This window comes from Urocitellus parryii, chromosome 7 (assembly GCF_045843805.1).
Source record: "Urocitellus parryii isolate mUroPar1 chromosome 7, mUroPar1.hap1, whole genome shotgun sequence".
Classification (NCBI taxonomy): Eukaryota; Metazoa; Chordata; class Mammalia; order Rodentia; family Sciuridae; genus Urocitellus; species Urocitellus parryii.
In genome coordinates, this window is record NC_135537.1 from 61,431,138 (window position 1) to 61,450,154 (window position 19,017).

At 36.7% G+C, this 19,017-nt stretch overlaps 1 protein-coding gene across 2 annotated transcripts in view; it reads left to right on the forward strand.

Moving 5' to 3' along the window:
* Positions 1 to 233: 233 nt before the first annotated feature.
* Positions 234 to 19,017, forward strand: part of Sdcbp (syndecan binding protein) — a 37,852-nt gene continuing 19,068 nt past the window's right edge. The window contains exon 1 of one of the 2 annotated variants that reach the window (XM_026390796.2): positions 234 to 359. The gene's annotated coding sequence lies outside the window, so the exon portion shown is untranslated. The remainder of the gene's footprint in view (positions 360 to 19,017) is intronic. The other variant, XM_026390795.2, reaches the window with a different exon arrangement.

Consider the following 19,017-nt stretch of genomic DNA (forward strand, 5'->3'; position numbering starts at 1 on the left):
GAGACACGCGATCCTAAGGCACGAACCGTCGGGAGGCGGAGAAGGTCCTGAGCGTAACCGAGAAGCTGCGCGGCGTCGGATACAGCCAGCAGAGAGGAGAGCGCAGACCCAGACCCCCGGGCGGCCGCCAGGACCCCGCGCCCCTCCCCATCCTCGCCGCCCGTTACCAGGGCGACGGGAGCGCCCGGCGCCGCGCGCGTGCGCGGGCGGAAGGCGGGGGCGGCGCCGTGACGCTCCTGGAGGGCGGTCTCGGGCGCGCGCCGCTCTCCTTCCCCGGGTCTCGGAAGTCGGTGCCAGTGACCGGAGGCGGCGGCGAGCGGGTGTTGGTGTCCTAGGTGAGCTGCTGCGACGGAAAGCAGGTACGTCCCGGGCGCAGGAACAAAGCGTCGAGTCTTGGGGACCCCCGGGTCCCGAGCTACTTAACGGAGTCCATACCGGTCATCACGGTGTTCGGGTGGCCACGGCCGTGGGCGCGACGCCCCTCCTGGGGGGGGGGGTTCTGCGCCCCTCCTGGCGCCCAGCCGGACCTGGGGGGAAGTTTTCCCGAGCAGCAGCCCTGCCAGCCCCCGAGTCCCCAGCACAGGGTCCCGCTCGGGCTGCGGGTGGGGGGTGGGGTGGGCGGGGGGCCTGGAGGCCCGGCCTGGGGCGGAGCCAGCAGCCCCCGCCACCGCCCGGCGACTTCTCGGGGACGGGTCTCTCGGTCCTCCTGGTCCCTCCGGGTAAGGTCTCCAGAGGTGGGTAGAAAAACAGCTGCTGGCCTCGGTGCGCCCCTGGGATCCGTCCTCGATCACCTTCCTCGGCGGCGCAGGTGGCACGTCCGGGATCTGGACGGGGACGGGGTGTTTGTTTAGTGGGCGAAGCCTGGGTTCCTGAAGGCGGTGGGGGAGAGGTTGTTTGCTGGGCGCTTATTTGGGAAGAAGTTGGAGCCAAAGGAGAAACGTTGTTCCTGTAGGGTGTGTTCACAAGGAAATCTCTCTGGAGATGTGGTGACTCAGAGCTTTCACGTCAGGGTTTCCTTCTAATAATGGGAAAGTGGAGGCGTACGGATATGGAAAGTTTTCAGGTTTATCAAAGCACAATTATTGAATCATCGAATATTCTAATATGTCAGTTTTCGAAAGGCATTTTCTAGGGTTTTTGAGTCCATATAGAGTATCTGCACACACATGTACTGTTTGTACCCCCCCTTCTGTTCATGATTTAGAAAGTACACTTGCGTTACCAAATTCTTATCCACTTATTTAAGAGAACAATTGCTTAGAAACGAAAGTTACTTTGACAACAGCTGCAGGCCTTGTAAGTTATGAGTTTTAAATGAAAACATGATTGGTTAAATTACTCGAATTTATTCATTGTTTATATTTTCTTGTTTGAGGTGGAGGGCAACTGTAAAAAGTATTTTTTTTTTAATTTTTCTGTTACCAACCAAGGTCTATCAACTTTTGTGCCTTTAATGGTACCGAAATATTATAGATTAATTGGTCTCGGCCACAAAATTAAAATAAGTGGAATGATTTAAGAGTTTTGGTAAATAGTCACTCCATAATAAAGTAGTAAATTAAATGCCAAGAGATTTCAAAAAGACTCCCCTAAATAACTTTAAAATGTTAGTAATAGTTATATTGGCATTTATTAATTTCTTAGCAAGTGTTGCCAGTGCATTTTGGAAACGTAGTGTTTGAGGCATAAGCTCAAAATGTAAGCAATAGTAAATGCATACAGCATATAATCCTCCATCTGCTAGACACATTATAAAACCTTCCTTTGTGTGTTCTAGCCAACCATATTCCTTTTGGTAAGCAGCCAACTGTTTTAAGCTTCCTAGGTGCCCATTCAGGGATATTTTGTATCTATCCAGGCAGATGTATAAATATATTTCCATCCTTCCCTTTAACACAAATGTTATGCTTTATATGTTACTCTACAGTGCTTTTATTTAGTGACAATATTTTGGAGCTGTTTTAATATCAATATATATATAGAACTTTTAGATCTTTTGCTATTGTAATCAGTGGAGCAGTGAGTAAAATTTTCATGTTCTTTCCCCTGTGCAAAAGTATATTTGTAATGCTAATATTAAAAAATTATATTTGTAAACTTAAGATCTGAAGTAATGTTGCTGGGTCACAGAGTATTTTAATTTATAATTTTGGCAGATACTGTAAGCTCATTTTCTACCTGAATTGTGCTGGTTTACACTCCTACTAGTAATGTGTAGATGTTTCTTAAAGTCATGCTGTCAGAGTGTTGTTAGACTTTGTTTTTTTGTTGGTTCAGTAAGAAAGAAATATAATCCCATTGGCAAGAAAAAATTATGGAGTTGACTTCATATTGCTACATTTTTCAATGGCTGATCTTCAAATTCTCCCTGGATATTTATTAAAAAGAATAGTTTCAAAGACCTTTCATGAAATCTGTGTCAGCCTGGGGAACTATTTTTAACTGGTGCCCCAGGTAATTCTGATTTGATGATTAGTTGAGTTTGAGACAGTGCTCTGGAAAACTGTTTAAAGGACTTTATCAAAAGTGTGTTCCTTGACACTTATAGGAACAACCCATAATGCTTATTAGTCCTTACTTTATTAGAAATCTTGGTTGTCATTTTACCATGTGAGTTTAGTGGACACTTTTATTGTTTACATTTTATGAATAATTTACAAAATGAAAATTAAGAGAGAAACAATTTTACTAGAAATTTTAAGAACATTTTCAGCACAACCCACATTATTCCAAATTTTCCTGCTTTTGAAAATATATATTGCTGAAATGAGCAAATCTTTGAATTGAACTAATTGCACATAATGAATGAAAGTATCTTATAAAGATGATTTCAGATTTCAAATTCATCTCCAGTATGTCCTAGCATATCATTGCTTTTGGTTCTTCTTGCACTTGTGTGGTCAAAACATAATATGGATTCCAGATTTGAAATATATTTCTATAAGAGGCCATCATTATTATTTGGTAATTTTTGCACTTTTTCGATCATAAAATGCAGTACTTTTGAAAATATTAATGGACCATGATTTTGAAGAGAGGCTGACCACGTTTGCTCTTTACTTTTAAAGAATTTTCACATGTGTGTTTATAAATACCAGCGAGAATAATCTGTGCAATGAATTTTTTAAATTTTTACATTACTGTTTCCACCCAGTTCACCTTTGTTTATATACCTATCTTCATTTGACCTCTTAGAAATCATGCCAAGCAAATTTTGGTTTGCAGATGGAAAAGATGAAAGAAGATTATGCGATCCTTTTAGTAAAACAGGATGGTTCAGTGCTTACTTCAAAGTATTGCATGATAATGTCCTTCCTGCAGAATAACTGAATGAAAAGTATTTATTTTATTAATTAGAAATATATTGTTTGCTTATTGATTCTTAGGTTTGAGGAATTTCAATTAAAATATCATAATCTAAAAACTGATAATCTGAGATCTTGTTTATGGTCAGTTTTCTTATTAAGATTCTAAAATGTAGCTATTTGTCTTTTTGCATGCATTTTCTAATTTGTTCAGTAAATTTCTTCATCTTCCTCTCTTTAGCTTTTTTTCTGACATGTGGATGAAAATGAAAAAAAAAGCTTTAATTTTCTATTGGGTTCACTGAAGGCTTTAAAACATAAAGAGACTACAAAAGTGCTATTTCTAGACCTTATACTTTGTAAAGGTTGTTTTCTCTGGGCAATACAAACTGAAAGATGACTAATGTAATAATTTATTTCACTGTTCCACCATCATGCAACAATTCTATTTTTGTTGTCATTTTAGTATAGCATAGTTTGGAATAACCAATGAATAATGATAAATTTCTAGATTGATAAAATAGCAAAAAATGTTTCAAGATATAGGAAAAAATAAGTTCACTAAGATTTCATCTTGTATAGATTTTTAGACTTATAAAAATTTCTAGCAAACCTTGATGGTATTTGTAAGATAATGATTTTATTTTATTGAAAAAAAATTTCCTTTTTTCTTTGAAAAAATTGCTAAGGAAAAGTAAAAGTCATAGAATAATACTGCTCAAATAAGGAGGTCCATTAGACCCTGATTGTATACAAAGAATTCAAGTTCAAATTCCTGGACCCTACCTGTTTCCCAGTTTTGTGCCTACTGTTTCAGTTTCTGCTGCATGGAGTTAGAAATCTGTTATTAAGATTTCCAGATTATTCTTATGCACTGTAAAGTTGAAGAACCACTGTTTCAGGACCTTAAATTCTGTTTTACTTTGATACCATATGATAGTACTTTAGGCTACTGCTTTGTGTGTTGTAGTTTTCTGGGTCAATGTAAAAGATTTTGTATTATTTTTCATTTCACAATAATTGAAGCTAATTAAGCTACTTTTTTGTTTAAATAAGGAAATAGTTTGATATGTTGCATCCATCTGAAAATAATTTATGGGACTAGAATGTTCAAACCTTTTGTGGTTAAAGTTAAGGGGAATAGAGCTTGTAGGTAGTAGACAGTAGTAGAAAGTAGACTTTCTGCCTCAGATAAAATTTTATTTGTTGTTGATTAAATGTATTATACATTAAGACAAGACCCTGGAAAGCAGCTTAAGTTGATGGCCGACCTGGGATTAGAACTCAGATCTTTGGAGTCTTGACACTGTATTTTTTCTTTTTTTTATGGTTAGTGATTCTGCAGTCCTGAATTTGCATTGTCACAAATATTTTAAAATAGCCTCAGATTAAAACAAATAAGCATGACTGATGTGACTCTACAACATGTATAAACAGAAAAATGAGAAATTATACCCCTTTTATGTACGATATATCAAGGTGCATAAATGCATTCTACTGACATGTTTAATTAAAATAAATTTAAAAAATTGTTTAAAAAGTTCAGGATGAAGAGCCTATATACAAAATCAATATATTAACAATAAAATAATTGAAAAAAGAATCTTAACAAAACCAATACTTTTGAAAATAACAAGTACATATAAATTACTTAGGTAACAAAAATGCATGTAATACCTGTGCACTGAAAACTGTAAAACGACATTGACAAAAACCAAAGAGGATGTTTATAAATAAAGAAATATACCATGAAAAAGCAAAAAACAAAAACAAATATTATTTAACCCAGTCACTTAATTTTTACAGGAAACCAGTTGTAGTGGTTGGTTCAAGGAGTGAAGTCAGTCAGTATTGCCATTCCAGGTGGTATCATTTGGAAATTTACCAATGTGTTTGCAGATAGAAAGGAAATTAACTTGATGTACCAAAATACCATATACATTGTTTAAGTTATGGAGGCCTTTTCTCTGTGCACATGTTTAAAAATTCTACACTAACCTGGGTGGGGAGGTTGAGGGACAAATCAGAAACTTCATACTCTTAACAAAAAAGGTACTTTAGATGTCTTGAAAATACCTTGATACTACCCCAATCCCTGAGAAATCTCTGAATAGATACTAATTTGGGGATTATTTTCCAAGGCCCAGGGAAAGACTGGGTTTAGCAGTCTTTCATAAAGCATGAAGAGTGTCAAGAAGGTTGCATAGAGTATAAGAGTGGGCCAAACTTGGCTTAAGAATAGTATGAGAGCACCAGTTCTTTCCAGAGAATTAGGACAGAGAAAAATAGCTTTTATGATTGGGAGAGCTGTGATCAAACTTTGGTAGAGTAGATAGCCACTGTGACTCTTGCCTGCTGATTTCAGGCAAAGTAGAAGTTATATTGATTGGTCAGCTGAAACAAAGGCCTAGGAACAAAATTCTGTAGTTTAGGCCTTGCAGTAATGCTGCTTGATAGGAGGGTGAGGTAAAATGAGAATTCTTCCCTGATGTAATAGTTATTTTCAGAATCCTCTTAAATCTCAGTGGTCGTTTTGACATTCCAGTCATAATTGAAAGGATTTCCCAAGGGTAGCTTTGTGGTTCTTCAAAAAGGGCCACATATTTCTGATACTTTGACTTAGTGTCAGATTATATTTAATTATTTAAATATAATTTATAGGCTCTGTTTCAGCCTCTGTAATATACAAGTACTTGGGAGATCTGTAGGAAGCTGGGAAATGGCTTGACAGGATAACTCTGTTCTGTATCCTGTTTTAATCCTAATTCCCATGGGATGAGACGAGATTCACATGTGACCCGTTATTTAATAAATGATTTGTTATCATGGAAATATTAATTAAATGACATGTTTATTGTTGAAAGGGTTAGACACTTGCTTTGAGGTATGAGAGATAAATGCCTTACAGTTTTCTTCCTAGAACATACTTAATTTGAGTGGTTTTTCAAATATGAATTTCTCATTTAAACCTAAATGAATAACTTTGGGAGGCAGAAATACTGAGCCCTGTAACTCAAAATTTATCTTGAGCTTGCAAAAGGATGTTGTTGAAGGTTTGGTTATTTCTTCCTGGCTAGCCTCCCCTGCAAGCTAAGTATGCTAGCATGCTCACACTGGCCATGGAAGGAGTTTTTACAAGGAAAACACTGGAAAGGTAGGTATGCACCGGTAGATGTGGTTGGAATTGTAACGGAAGGAAAAAATGTTATCCTTTCTGAGAGGGTAATTGTTTTAGACTGTCAAAACAAATGCAGATTTAGGTAAGAAGTGGCTTTATTGTAAAGGAGTATTCCAAGAGGGGAGAGTACCAAGTCTAAAATCTGCAAGCATCTGGGCAGAAAAGGGGTGCCTTTCATAGGAAGGAGCAGATTAGAAAAGGAAGTTTTGGGGGAAGGGCAGGATGGAGAGTGGCAAGTCAGATCTCCGGTCAGATAATGTTTTACCATGAAGTCAGCCTGATCTTAGGAGGTATAATAGGGACTATATGTTGGCTTAGGCTGAGGGTAGATCAAAGTTAAGTGTCTTGAAGGAAAGAGAAGTACAAGCAAAGTTTAGGTTATGAATATTTTTTGAACACTGAGGTGAAAACTGTTCAGCTAACTATGGCAAGAAATGGGAATTGTGAATTCATTGTCTGGCTTTGTCATAAGTAAAAAAGGGAACATTATCTAAGTCATAATGGGAGAAGTTCTTCAGTCTAAACTAGAAAAACAAAAGGATGAGGGAGGGGAGAAGATTTCTTTAATTATAGCTGTTTATCAGGATTATTTATATATCCCATCACCTCCTGCTCCTTCCCTTGATTTATATATATGTGTTCCATTTGGCTGTTCCTGAGTTATATTCTTTTTATAAACTGGTAAGTGTAAGTAAAATTTTGTTGAATTCTGTGAGGAGTTCTGTTAAATTATTGATTTGAGGGGATTATTAATTGTATTTTTTTTTTGAATTTTTAATATTTATTTTTTAGTTTTTGGCGGACACAACATCTTTGTTTGTATGTGGTGCTGAGGATCGAACCCGGGCCGCACGCATGCCAGGCGAGTGCGCTACCGCTTGAGCCACATCCCCAGCCCTTGAGGGGATTATAGGATCCCTTAGTTTATAGGTGCTTATGACTGGCACCTGTGAAGTGGGGCCATTGTTATGGGACAGAGCCCTGAACTTGTGGAGTCTGTGCTAATTGTGTCTGGTATCAAAGTTGAATTGTTAAATACTAAGTTCTTGTTGGATAGTTGGTTGATGTTCAGCAGACTCCACACATTTGGTGTTAGAAATGGTTTCACAAAAAAGACATCATAGGTCAGGAATGGAATACTGACTCCAGGTGAATCTTTGATTGTTGATGAGAATTGAGAGCCTGAAGGTGAGAGCGTTTCCTCACTGTGAGGAGGCAGTAGAGGCTTATAGCTTCCAAAATTAAATTTCCCAGCTGCTTAGGTTTCTCTCACTGCCTTCCTGGGAGTAAGTCACCTTGGGCTACATCTCCTCAGTGAGAGTGATCCCCAAGCTTGGTGAATGTGTTTAACCTACTGAGTGGAGGATTCCTTGTGAACTCTGTGGGTGAACAGGCTGCCTACCTGAGCTCTTTCCCTTCTGTTTCCTTTTAAAGTCTTGCTGCCATATGATTCCAGCTTGCCCAAGTATTTAATAGTTGTATTACATGATTTAAGAATAAGATTTTTATTTGCTTAGTTGAAAATCTGAGTGGATTAGTGATACAGTGTGAAGAAGCAAAGATAATTTTTGAAATTGTTTTATGCTAAATTTAAATAACAAGAATCTAAATGCCTCTCCAAATGAATGAATAGGCACTGGGCAATTCTGATGTGTCTTCCTGACCTCATCTACCTGATGCACTCAGAAGTGACCATAGTCCTGATATTTATTCTTATAGATTACTGTCTATTTCTCACAAGCAGATTTTGCTTTTTTTAAAAAATTTTCAGTAACTTAATGTTACAATTAACATACCACAAATATTATGCTGGAAAGTTTGATTTTTGTGGTTTTATGCCTCTGTCTATTCCATACCGGCTTTGTTCTCGAGTGTGTGGTTTACCCAGCTTACTCAAATACCACTGCTTATGGGACTGAAGTTGTTTTAAATTTACTTTGTGATGTTGAAAATGTTCTTGTTTTTGTCCCTGAGTGCTGACCCTTCAGAAATTTTTACACATTGGGGAAAAAAAATTACAGGATTAGAGATTAAAATTTTCTATGAAATGCCAATGTAGTATATTAATTAATCGTCCGATCATTCATATGTATTTGTCTTTATTTTCATGTAATTATATATTGCTTTTTATTGGTTACCATTGTCATGAGCATGTTTTTTTATGTGATCATCTTATGTGAAATAGTTTTTAGTTGTTTCCTTATATTTAATTCTTATGAATGTTTAATTTTAAATCTCTTCCCCCTTTTCCCACCATACTCAGCCCACTAACTCCTTTCCACTTGTAAGAACTGAAAATAATTTCTCCCCTGTCGTGTTTTCTCTTTGTCACTCCATTCCTACAGTTTGATGAACACTACTCAATTTTAATATAAGTTGAATTTATCAATATTTTAAGACTATCTAAATACAGTATACCATATGAGTTAATAGAACCCTTTAGAAAAAATAATACAAACATTTATTATTCCCTTGCAAGGTTTTTTTGCAATTAGATTCAAAATTATAGACTTGCTTTTATAGTATTTTGATCTTTTCAATAAATATTTAAAGATATATTGTTTACTGATAATAGTAAACATTTGATGTCTTTGAGGATAAAGTATTTATGCTACATAAATAAGAAATTGTGGGTTCTACCCTTAAGTATTGGAGGTAAATGTGTACTAGCTGTAGCAAAAGGAAAGTAAAACTGCTGGGTTGAGAGGAACAAATAATGTTAGATTGAGGTCATCAAAGACTAAAAAAGTGGCACTTGAGCTAAGCCTCAAAGTTGACTAGGATTTTTAAAATTTGTTTTAATTAGTTATATTGACAGTAGAATGCATTTATGCACTTTGATATATTGTAGATAGATGGGATATATTTTCTCATTTTTTAAGTGTACATGTTGTAGAATCACATTGGTCATGCAATTACATATATACATAAAGTAATAATGTCTGTTTTGTTCTACTATCCTTCCTATCCCCACATCCCCTCCCCTCTCCATCCCTCCCTTCACCTCCCTCTACCTAATCTAAGGTAACTCTGTTCTTCTCTAGTGCCTTTATTGGGAAATAGTGTCTTCATATTAGATGAAATGTTCAGCCTTTGGTTTCTGGGGATTGGCTTATTTTGCTTGGCATGATATTCTCCAGCTCCATCCATTTATTGGCAGATGCCATAATTTCATTCTTTTTCGAAGCTGAGTAATAGTCCATTGAATAGATATACCACATTTTCTTTATCCATTCCCCTATTGAAGGACATCTAGGTTATTTCCATAGTTTAGCTGTTGTGAATTGAGCTGCTATTAACATTGACGAGGCTGCATTACTGTAGTATACTAAGTTCTTTGAGTATAAACTGAGGAGTGGGATACCTGGGTCAAATGGTGGTTCCATTCCAAGTTTTCTGAATAATCTCCATACTGCTTTCCATAGTGGTTGTACCAATTTGCAGTTCCACCAGCAATGTGTACCTTTTTCTCCACATTCTCACCAACATTTATTGTTGCCTGTATTCGTGATGATTGCCATTCTGACTGTAGTGAGGTAAATCTTAGTGTACTTTTGATTTGCATTTCTCTAATTGCCAGAGATGTTGAATACTTTTTCATATGTTTGTTGATGGATTGTATTTCTTGTTCTGTGAAGTGTTTGTTCAGTTCCTTAGCCCACTTATTGATTGGGTTATTTATTTATTTTTTGGTTGTTAATATATCCTAGAGATTAATGCTTTGTGGGAGGTGCATATGGTAGATTTTCTCCCAATCTGTAGTCTCTTTCCTCACATTATTGTTTTCTTTGCTGAGAAGAAGCTTTTTAATTTGAATTCATTCCATTTATTGATGCTTGATTTTACTTCTTGTGCTTTAGAGGTCTTGTTAAGGAAATCCGATCCTTAGCCTACATGGTGAAGATTTGGGCCTACTTTTTCTTCTATTAGGTGCAGGGTCTCTGTTCTAGTTTGATCCATTTTGAGTTGAGTTTTTGTGCAGGGTGAGACACAGAGGTTTAATTTCATTTTGCTACATAAGAATTTCCAGTTTTGCCAGCACCATTTGTTGAATGTTTTTGGTGCCTTGATTTTGATAGGTGGGAAGTCATGGAAGGATAATTAAAAGAAGATACCTTTTCGAAAAATATGAAGGCACAGAAACATATAACCTGGCTGGCAAATAACAAGTGGATTGTGGTTAGAACATTTTAATGCTTGGAAAGAAATTGGATGAAATGAGGCCAAGAAAGTAAAATCATGGAGGAATACTTTGTTTCTTAATATAATGGTGAAAGTTAAAATCAACACATTTAAAGAAAACCTGTATCTAAGTGTTTTTGTGTTTTTTTTTTTGTTTGTTTTGTTTTTCGGTGTGTGTGTGGCTGGGGAACCAGTGATTGAACTGAGGGGCACTAGGCCACTGAGCCACATCACCAGTTTTATTTTATATTTTATTTAGAGACGGCTCTGAAACTAAGTTTTTACAAAAGTAAAAAATTTGGTCATAGCTTAAAAAATTTTTGAAGCCCATTTCTTTTCTAGACTTGAGTTGTTCAGTATTAGTAACCATAGAGTTGTTCATAATACTTAAATTTGTTTGAAGAGATACTTTTATGGAGGAGAAAAGTTAGAAAACTACTCATTAAGTTGGTCCAATTTCTTTTTCTTTTTTTTTAAAAAATATTTATTTATTTTTTTAAGTTTTCGGTGGACACAACATCTTTGTTTGTATGTGGTGCTGAGGATCGAACTCCGGCCGCACGCATGCCAGGCGAGCGCGCTACGGCTTGAGCCACATCCCCAGCCCCTCAATTTATTTTTCATGAAGACAGTCAGATCTTATACTTAGCAGTGGTAGAACCAAAAATAGAAATAGTTCTAGACTCCCAAATTACATTCTTTTCAGTGTAGTTGTTGATACTACAGCTTGCTTTATATTTTATTTATATCATGTACTTTGTTTTATTGATAAAATGGCTGAAAGTTTAAAGTAAAAAAATTTGTTTATATGCTGGGTGCTGTGGCACATACCTGTAATCCCTAAGCAGCTCGGGAGGTTGAGGCAGGAGGATTGTGAGTTCAAAGTCAGCCTCAGCAAAGGTGAGGCACTAAGCAACTCTGTGAGACCCTGTCTCTAAATAAAACACAAAATAGGGCTGGGGATGTGGCTCAATGGTTGAGTGCCCCTGAGTTCAATCCTCAGTACCCCGATCCTGCCAAAAAAAAATTGTGTTCAGGAGAAAGTCTGCTAGGGGAACTCATGTTTGAACACAGAGAAAAGGTATTTGATTTCTTTCTTCTGGATTAATATGATTAAGTAGTATTTGTGCTCTCTCAAGAATTTGTATTTTATTCAAAAACCTAAATCTTACTTTTCCCTTAAGAATTGTGTCATATTATTTCTTTTCAGCATTTTATTGGGGGTTGTAGTCAGGGAATATAGCTAGGCAGAAAAATGAAGTTGGGTGCTAGGCACTTCCTTCTCATGGAGATACTGACTCAACAATTCATGCATAAATTCTCTTTGTGAGAATTGCAGAAAATAGTTGAGAGGCTCCTAGACCCTGAGCAATCATTAAAGTAGCTGCCTGGACAATGGAAGGAAAACTAATGGCATTTGCTCATTATAGACCATTCCCTAGCTTGGCATGGTGTGGAGAGGAAACCCTGCTCCTGGTTTCTTCCTGAGGAGGGAAAGAGAAAACTGAAATATATGCAACATTCAGGATTTGCAAGGGTCTGCCCAAGGATCTGGTATCTATTGTAACAGAATATAGGCACTTATAGAAGAGGTTACTAGGTTGAAACATTGACAGTTTAGACGTGTATGTGTCATAGTCCCTTCACCTGGCTCAGCATGGAATGAGTAGGAAAAAAACCATACCAATTTCCATCTTCCCCTTAGAGAAATCCAGGTTGGGAGTGTATCCAGTATTTTGATTTTTCACCTGGCTGCCCAAAGGTTTGGTTTCTGTCTTTCCCCTGTGTTGGAACATGTGACAGGAGTCAGCATACTGTCTAGTGTTTTAACCTCTCAGTGTACTGCCAAGGGACTAGTTTCTGTCATGCTGTTCTCAGACCTGTAATGGGAGCCAGCATACTCTAGATGTATGGGAACCACTGAGAGCAAAGAAGAGCTGAATGACATGCTTCTGTTCTAAAAGGCCTGTGGTTGATCAAACAGTAACTGATAAGTTTGTCTTCCTCTACCTAGTGTCAGAGGCAAAGGGGTAGACTAGAATGATTTCAGCTCTTTGGAGAGCTGCTCAAAGGATGTTCTGGCTAGTGCTTCTTGAGCTGGGTAGCTTGCAGCAGCTCCAGAGAACTTGAGGTACCACAGAGAGATACCAGAAAGAGCAAAAGATTATAAGATCTATAAAAATGGAAATCTACAAATTCTTCTAAGAATTTACACATAAAAGTCTAGAGAAGTTGCATCCACAGAAAAAGTTCAGTGAGTACCCAGAATCTAATCAGGATGATTAGTGGAGATTTTTCTCTATATAGCATCATTATAGAAAGCCTGGTAGACGTGGCTCTTTCTCTCTGAATGTCATGTTTTAATCCCCAAACAAAGTTATGAGGCACGTAAGGAATCAGGACAACATGGCAAAATCAAAGGAACAGACTATTCAGGAACCAGTCTTTAAAAAGTGGAGTTACACAAATTGCTTCACAAAGAATTCAGACCTACCATCATAAAGGTGCCTCAGGAAAAATGATAATATCAACAAAGAACCAAACACATTTTGGAGCTAAGAATGTGGTAACTGAATCAAGAGATATGCTAGGGATTTCAGCAGCAGAGCAAGGAGTCAGCAAAACTCAAAGTCAGGTGATTTTTTTAAAAAAATTACAATTCTTATTATACATATAGAGCACAATTTTTCATATCTCTGGTTGTATACAAAGTATATTCACACCAATTCGTGTCTTCATACATGTACTTTGGATAATAATGATCATCACATTCCACCATCATTTCTATCCCCATGCCCCATGTCATTTCTTTTTTTCTTTTTTTTTTTTTTAAAGAGAGAGAGAGAGAGAGAATTTTTAATATTTATTTTTTAGTTCTCCGCGGACACAACATCTTTGTTGGTATGTGGTGCTGGGGATCGAACCCGGGCCGCACGCATGCCAGGCGAGCGCGCTACCGCTTGAGCCACATCCCCAGCCCTGCCCCATGTCATTTCATCAGGAATAAAGAATAGTTACATATGCATCCAGTCTCAGATCACTGAAACATGAAGCAAATATTAACAGAACCAGTAGGATAAATAAGAGGATAATAGTAGGAGATTTCAATATCACATTTTCAATAATGGATAAGCTATCCAGACAGAATATTAGTAAGGAAAACAGCCATGTGTGGTGATGCGCACCTGTAATCCCAGCACTTTGAGAAGCTTGGGAGGCTGAGGCAGGAGGATTGCAAGTGCAAGGCCAGCTTCTGCTATTTAGCAAGGCCTTAAGCAATTTACAATAAAAATATAAAGGGCTGGGAATGTGACTTGGTGGTTAAACAACCCTGGGTGCAATCCCTGGTATACACACCAAAAAACAAAACAAAACAAAACAAAACATAGGACTTAAACAGTATTGTACTCCATATAAATGGACTACAGTACTGTTTAAAGACATTGAAAGAACATTTCTTCCAGCACAGCAGAATTATCAGATTTGAGTGTATTGAAATCATATGAAGCATCCTTTTTTTTTTAAAGAGAGAGAGAGAGAGGGAAAAATTTTTAAAAATATTTATTTATTTATTTTTTTAGTTTTCTGTGGACACAATATCTTTGTTTGTATGTGGTGCTGAGGATTGAACCCTGGCCGCACGCATGCCAGGCGAGCGCACTACCACTTGAGCCACATCCCCAGCCCAAAGCATCCTTTCTGATCACAATGAAATGAAACTAGAAGTCAGCAGAGGGAAATTGGAAAATTCACAAATGTGTGGAGATTAAGCACATTCCTGAACAAATTTTTTGGATTACAAAAAGGGGAACCAAAGATCTTGGGTTCAAACCCTAACACCACAGGTTGGGGACAAAGAGAAAATAACCAGAAAGAAAAGCAAATTATGTTTATTTGGTTTAAAGTTGACTTAAGGAATGAATTTTTAAAGTAAATCATCAATTTACTAGATTAGAGAAGAAACGAGTAAAATAGAAAATAGAAGAAAAATTTACAAAACTGAGGTTTTTTTTTCCCCTAAAAATCAACAAATAAATAAACTTTTAGCTAGACTAAGAAGAAAGAGAGGACGCAAAATCAGAAATGAAAAAAGACATTCCAAGTGATGCTACGGAATTAACAGCACTTAAAAGAGGCTGTTAGGTGTTGACTCATTGAATACCTAGTAGTAGATAAGTTGCTAAGAACACAGACCACTTGCCAAGACTGAATCATAAAGAAATATAAAATCCGAAGAACCTTGCAGTGGTTTGAATGGGGTCTGTCCTAAAAGATTTATGTGTTGGAGACTTGTTTCTCAGTCTGGTGGTGTTAAAGAGGTGGTGGGATCTTTCAGAGTTGGGGCTCAGTCATTATTAGCCCCTGTATGTTGCTGGCTTCCCATCTTGCCATAAGAGCTCTTTGCTGTCAAGTGCTTTCCTATCATGATACCATCAGGTGTGAGGTGAGCTCAACTAAGGTGAATCTGTGCCTGCCATCCCCCATCCTGGACTTTGAACATCTGAGACTGTGAGCTAAAATGGCTATTCTTTATTTAGCCTCAGATGTTTTCTTATAATAGGAAACAGACTAATGAAGAGCAATATGAATAAGAAAATTGAATCTGTAAAATCCTCTTGACAAATAAAAGTCCAGAACCAAATTCTTTTTTTTTAAAGAGAGAGAGAGAGAGAGAGAGAGAGAGAGAGAGAGAGAGAGAGAGAGGGAGGGAGGGAGGGAGGAGAGAGAGAGAGAGAGAATCTTTAATATTTATTTTAGTTTTTCGGCGGACACAACATCTTTGTTTTGTATGTGGTGCTGGGGATTGAACCCGGGCTGCACGCATGCCAGGCGAGCGCGTTACCGCTTGAGCCACATCCCCAGCCCCAGAACCAAATTCTTCAGTAGAGAAATCTAATGCCATTTAAAGAAGTGATATCAGTCCAGACACTCTTCAAAAAATGAAGAGGAGGCCAGCAATATTTCTATATTCGTTTTATAAGAGTGGCATTACCCTGATACCAAACTCAAATAACAACATCACAAGAAAAGAAAACTGCAGGTCATATAATTGTCAGTCATAGATGCAAAAATCTCCAACAAAATACTAGCTAACCAAGTTAGTATACCGAAAGGATTCTACACCATGATGAAATGGGATTTATTCAAAATAATTGAAAGCATAAGTCAGAGGTGGATAAACTCTGCATAATTCTGCTCACATGAATTTTTAAAGTAGTTAATAGAAACAGGAAGTAGAATGGTGATTGTTACAGATGGGGGAGGGGAAATAGGGATTTGTTCTGTATGTGTAGTTAGTCATGCAAGATGCACTCATTCTAGAAAACTACACATTATGAATATAATTGTCAATGCTAAACACTTAAAAACTGTTAAAAGAGTGGATATTTTGTTATGTATATTTTGCTTCTACTATAAAAGAACAAGAAAAAGGCCATCTGGATGGGATAGGAATAAGAGGAAAAGTGATCTCATTTCAAAACTACTTGATCTTATATATAGAACATCCTAATAAAATCCACCCCCATAAAGAGTACTAGAGCTAATATTACGTTCAGCACAGTTGTGTACAAGGTCAGTGTACAAAGGTAGATTTATTTCTTGCACTAGAAATGAACAGTCTAAAAATGAACTTAGGGCTGGAAGGATAGTTCAGTGGTGGAGTGCTTATCTGCATGTGTGAGGCCCTAGGTTCAATCTCTAGCACTACCAAAAAAAAAAAAAAAAAGATTAAGAAATCAAATTCATTAATAAGTATATATAGGAGGAAGCAGTTTTACCAAAGAGAGTATAAGCAAAAGCAAATTAAAAGAGTATAAAGAAGATGTAAATACATAGGAAAACTTATTCATGGACATAAAACTTCTACAAAGTTAAGGAAATCCATGTGAAAATTTCTTTTTCCTTGTGAAAGTGGACATAGAGATCCTCATTCATAATGAATTGAAAGGACCCAAAATAACCAGAACAATATTGAAAAAGAATAAAATAGTAGGAGTCATACTTCCTAATTTCAAAACTTAAATACAAATGTACAGTAATCGAGACTGTGTGATATTGTTAAAAGGATAGACATATAGCTCAATGGGACAGAATTTAGAGTCCAGAAATAATAATATATTTATAGGACTGGGGCTGTAGCTCAATGGCGGAGTGCTTACCTTGTATGTGTGAGGCATTGGGTTCTAACTTCAGCACCACAATAAATAAATAAATAAATAAATAAATAAATAAATAGAAGTAAAGACATTCTGTCCATCTTTTTTTTTTTTTTTAAAGGAGTAAAACTTATTCTTGGATAGTATCATTAATATTACAAGAGTCATTAACATATTTAGATTATCCTTTCAAAATATCTTCTATGCAGTTTTGCATATATTTACAAAAATAGACTATACTGATATAATAGACTATACTGAGAGCTAGAAGATCCTGGAATAACATATTTCAAACACTGAAAGAAAATGGGTTCCAACCAAGAATTGTGTATCCAGCGAAATTAAGCTTCAGGATGGAAGATGAAATTAAAACCTTCCACGATAAACAAAAGTTAAAAGAATTTGCAGCTAGAAAACCATCTCTTCAAAACATCCTTGGCAAAACATTTCAGGAAGAGGAAATGGAAAATAACAATGAAAACCAACAGTGGGAGGTAGGACAGTAAAGGGGGGAAAATAATCAAAGAGAAAAACAAACCATGTTTAGTAACATAAACAAATATGGCTGGAAGAACAAACCATATCTCAATAATAACCCTAAATGTTAATGGCTTAAACTCACCAATTAAGAGACACAGGCTAGTAGAATAGATCACAAAACAAGACCCAACAATATGCTGCCTACAGGAGACGCATTTGATAGGAAAAGATATACATAGACTGAAGGTGAAAGGTTGGGAAAAATCATATCACTCATATGGACTTCGGAAACAAGCAGGAGTGTCCATACTCATATCCAATAAAATAGATTTCAAGCCAAAGTTAATCAAAAGGGATACAGAGGGACACTACATACTGCTCAAGGGAACCATACACCAACAAGACATAACAATCATAAATATATATGCCCCAAACAACGGTGTAGCTATGTTCATCAAGCAAACTCTTCTCAAGTTCAAGAGTCTAATAGACCACCATACAATAATCATGGGAGACTTCAACACACCTCTCTCACCACTGGACAGATCTTCCAAACAAAAGTTGAATAAGGAAACTATAGAACTCAATAACACAATTAATAACCTAGACTTAATTGACATATATAGAATATACCACCCAACATCAAGCAGTTACACTTTTTTCTCAGCAGCACATGGATCCTTCTCAAAAATAGATCATATATTATGTCACAGGGCAACTCTTAGACAATATAAAGGAGTAGAGATAATACCATGCATCTTATCTGATCATAATGGAATGAAACTGAAAATCAACCATAAAAGAAGGAAGGAAAAATCATGCATCACTTGGAGAATGAACAATAGGTTACTGAATGATCAATGGGTTATAGAAGACATCAAGGAGGAAATTAAAAAATTCTTAGAGATAAATGAAAACACAGACACAACATATCGGAATCTATGGGACACATTGAAAGCAGTTCTAAGAGGAAAATTCATTGCTTGGAGTTCATTCTTTAAAAAAAGAAAAAACCAACAAATAAATGATCTCATACTTCATCTCAAAATCCTAGAAAAAGAAGAGCAAAACAACAGCAAAAGAAGTAGAAGGCAAGAAATAATTAAAATCAGAGCTGAAATTAATGAAATCGAAACAAAAGAAACAATTGAAAAAATTGACAAAACTAAAAGTTGGTTCTTTGAAAAAATAAATAAAATCGACAGACCCTTAGCCATGCTAACAAAGAGAAGAAGAGAGAGAACTCAAATTACTAGCATACGGGATGAAAAAGGCAACATCACAACAGACACTTCAGAAATACAGAAGATAATCAGAAATTATTTTGAATCCTTATACTCCAATAAAATAGAAGATAGTGAAGGCATTGATAAATTTCTTAAGTCATATGATCTACCCAGATTGAGTCAGGAGGATATAGACAACCTAAACAGACCAATATCAATTGTGGAAATAGAAGAAACCATCAAAAGACTACCAACTAAGAAAAGCCCAGGACCGGATGGGTATACAGCAGAGTTTTACAAAACCTTTAAAGAGGAACTAATACCAATACTTTTCAAGCTATTTCAGGAAATAGAAAAAGAGGGAGAACTTCCAAATTCATTCTACGAGGCCAACATCACCCTGATTCCGAAACCAGACAAAGACACTTCAAAGAAAGAAAACTACAGACCAATATCTCTAATGAACCTAGATGCAAAAATCCTCAATA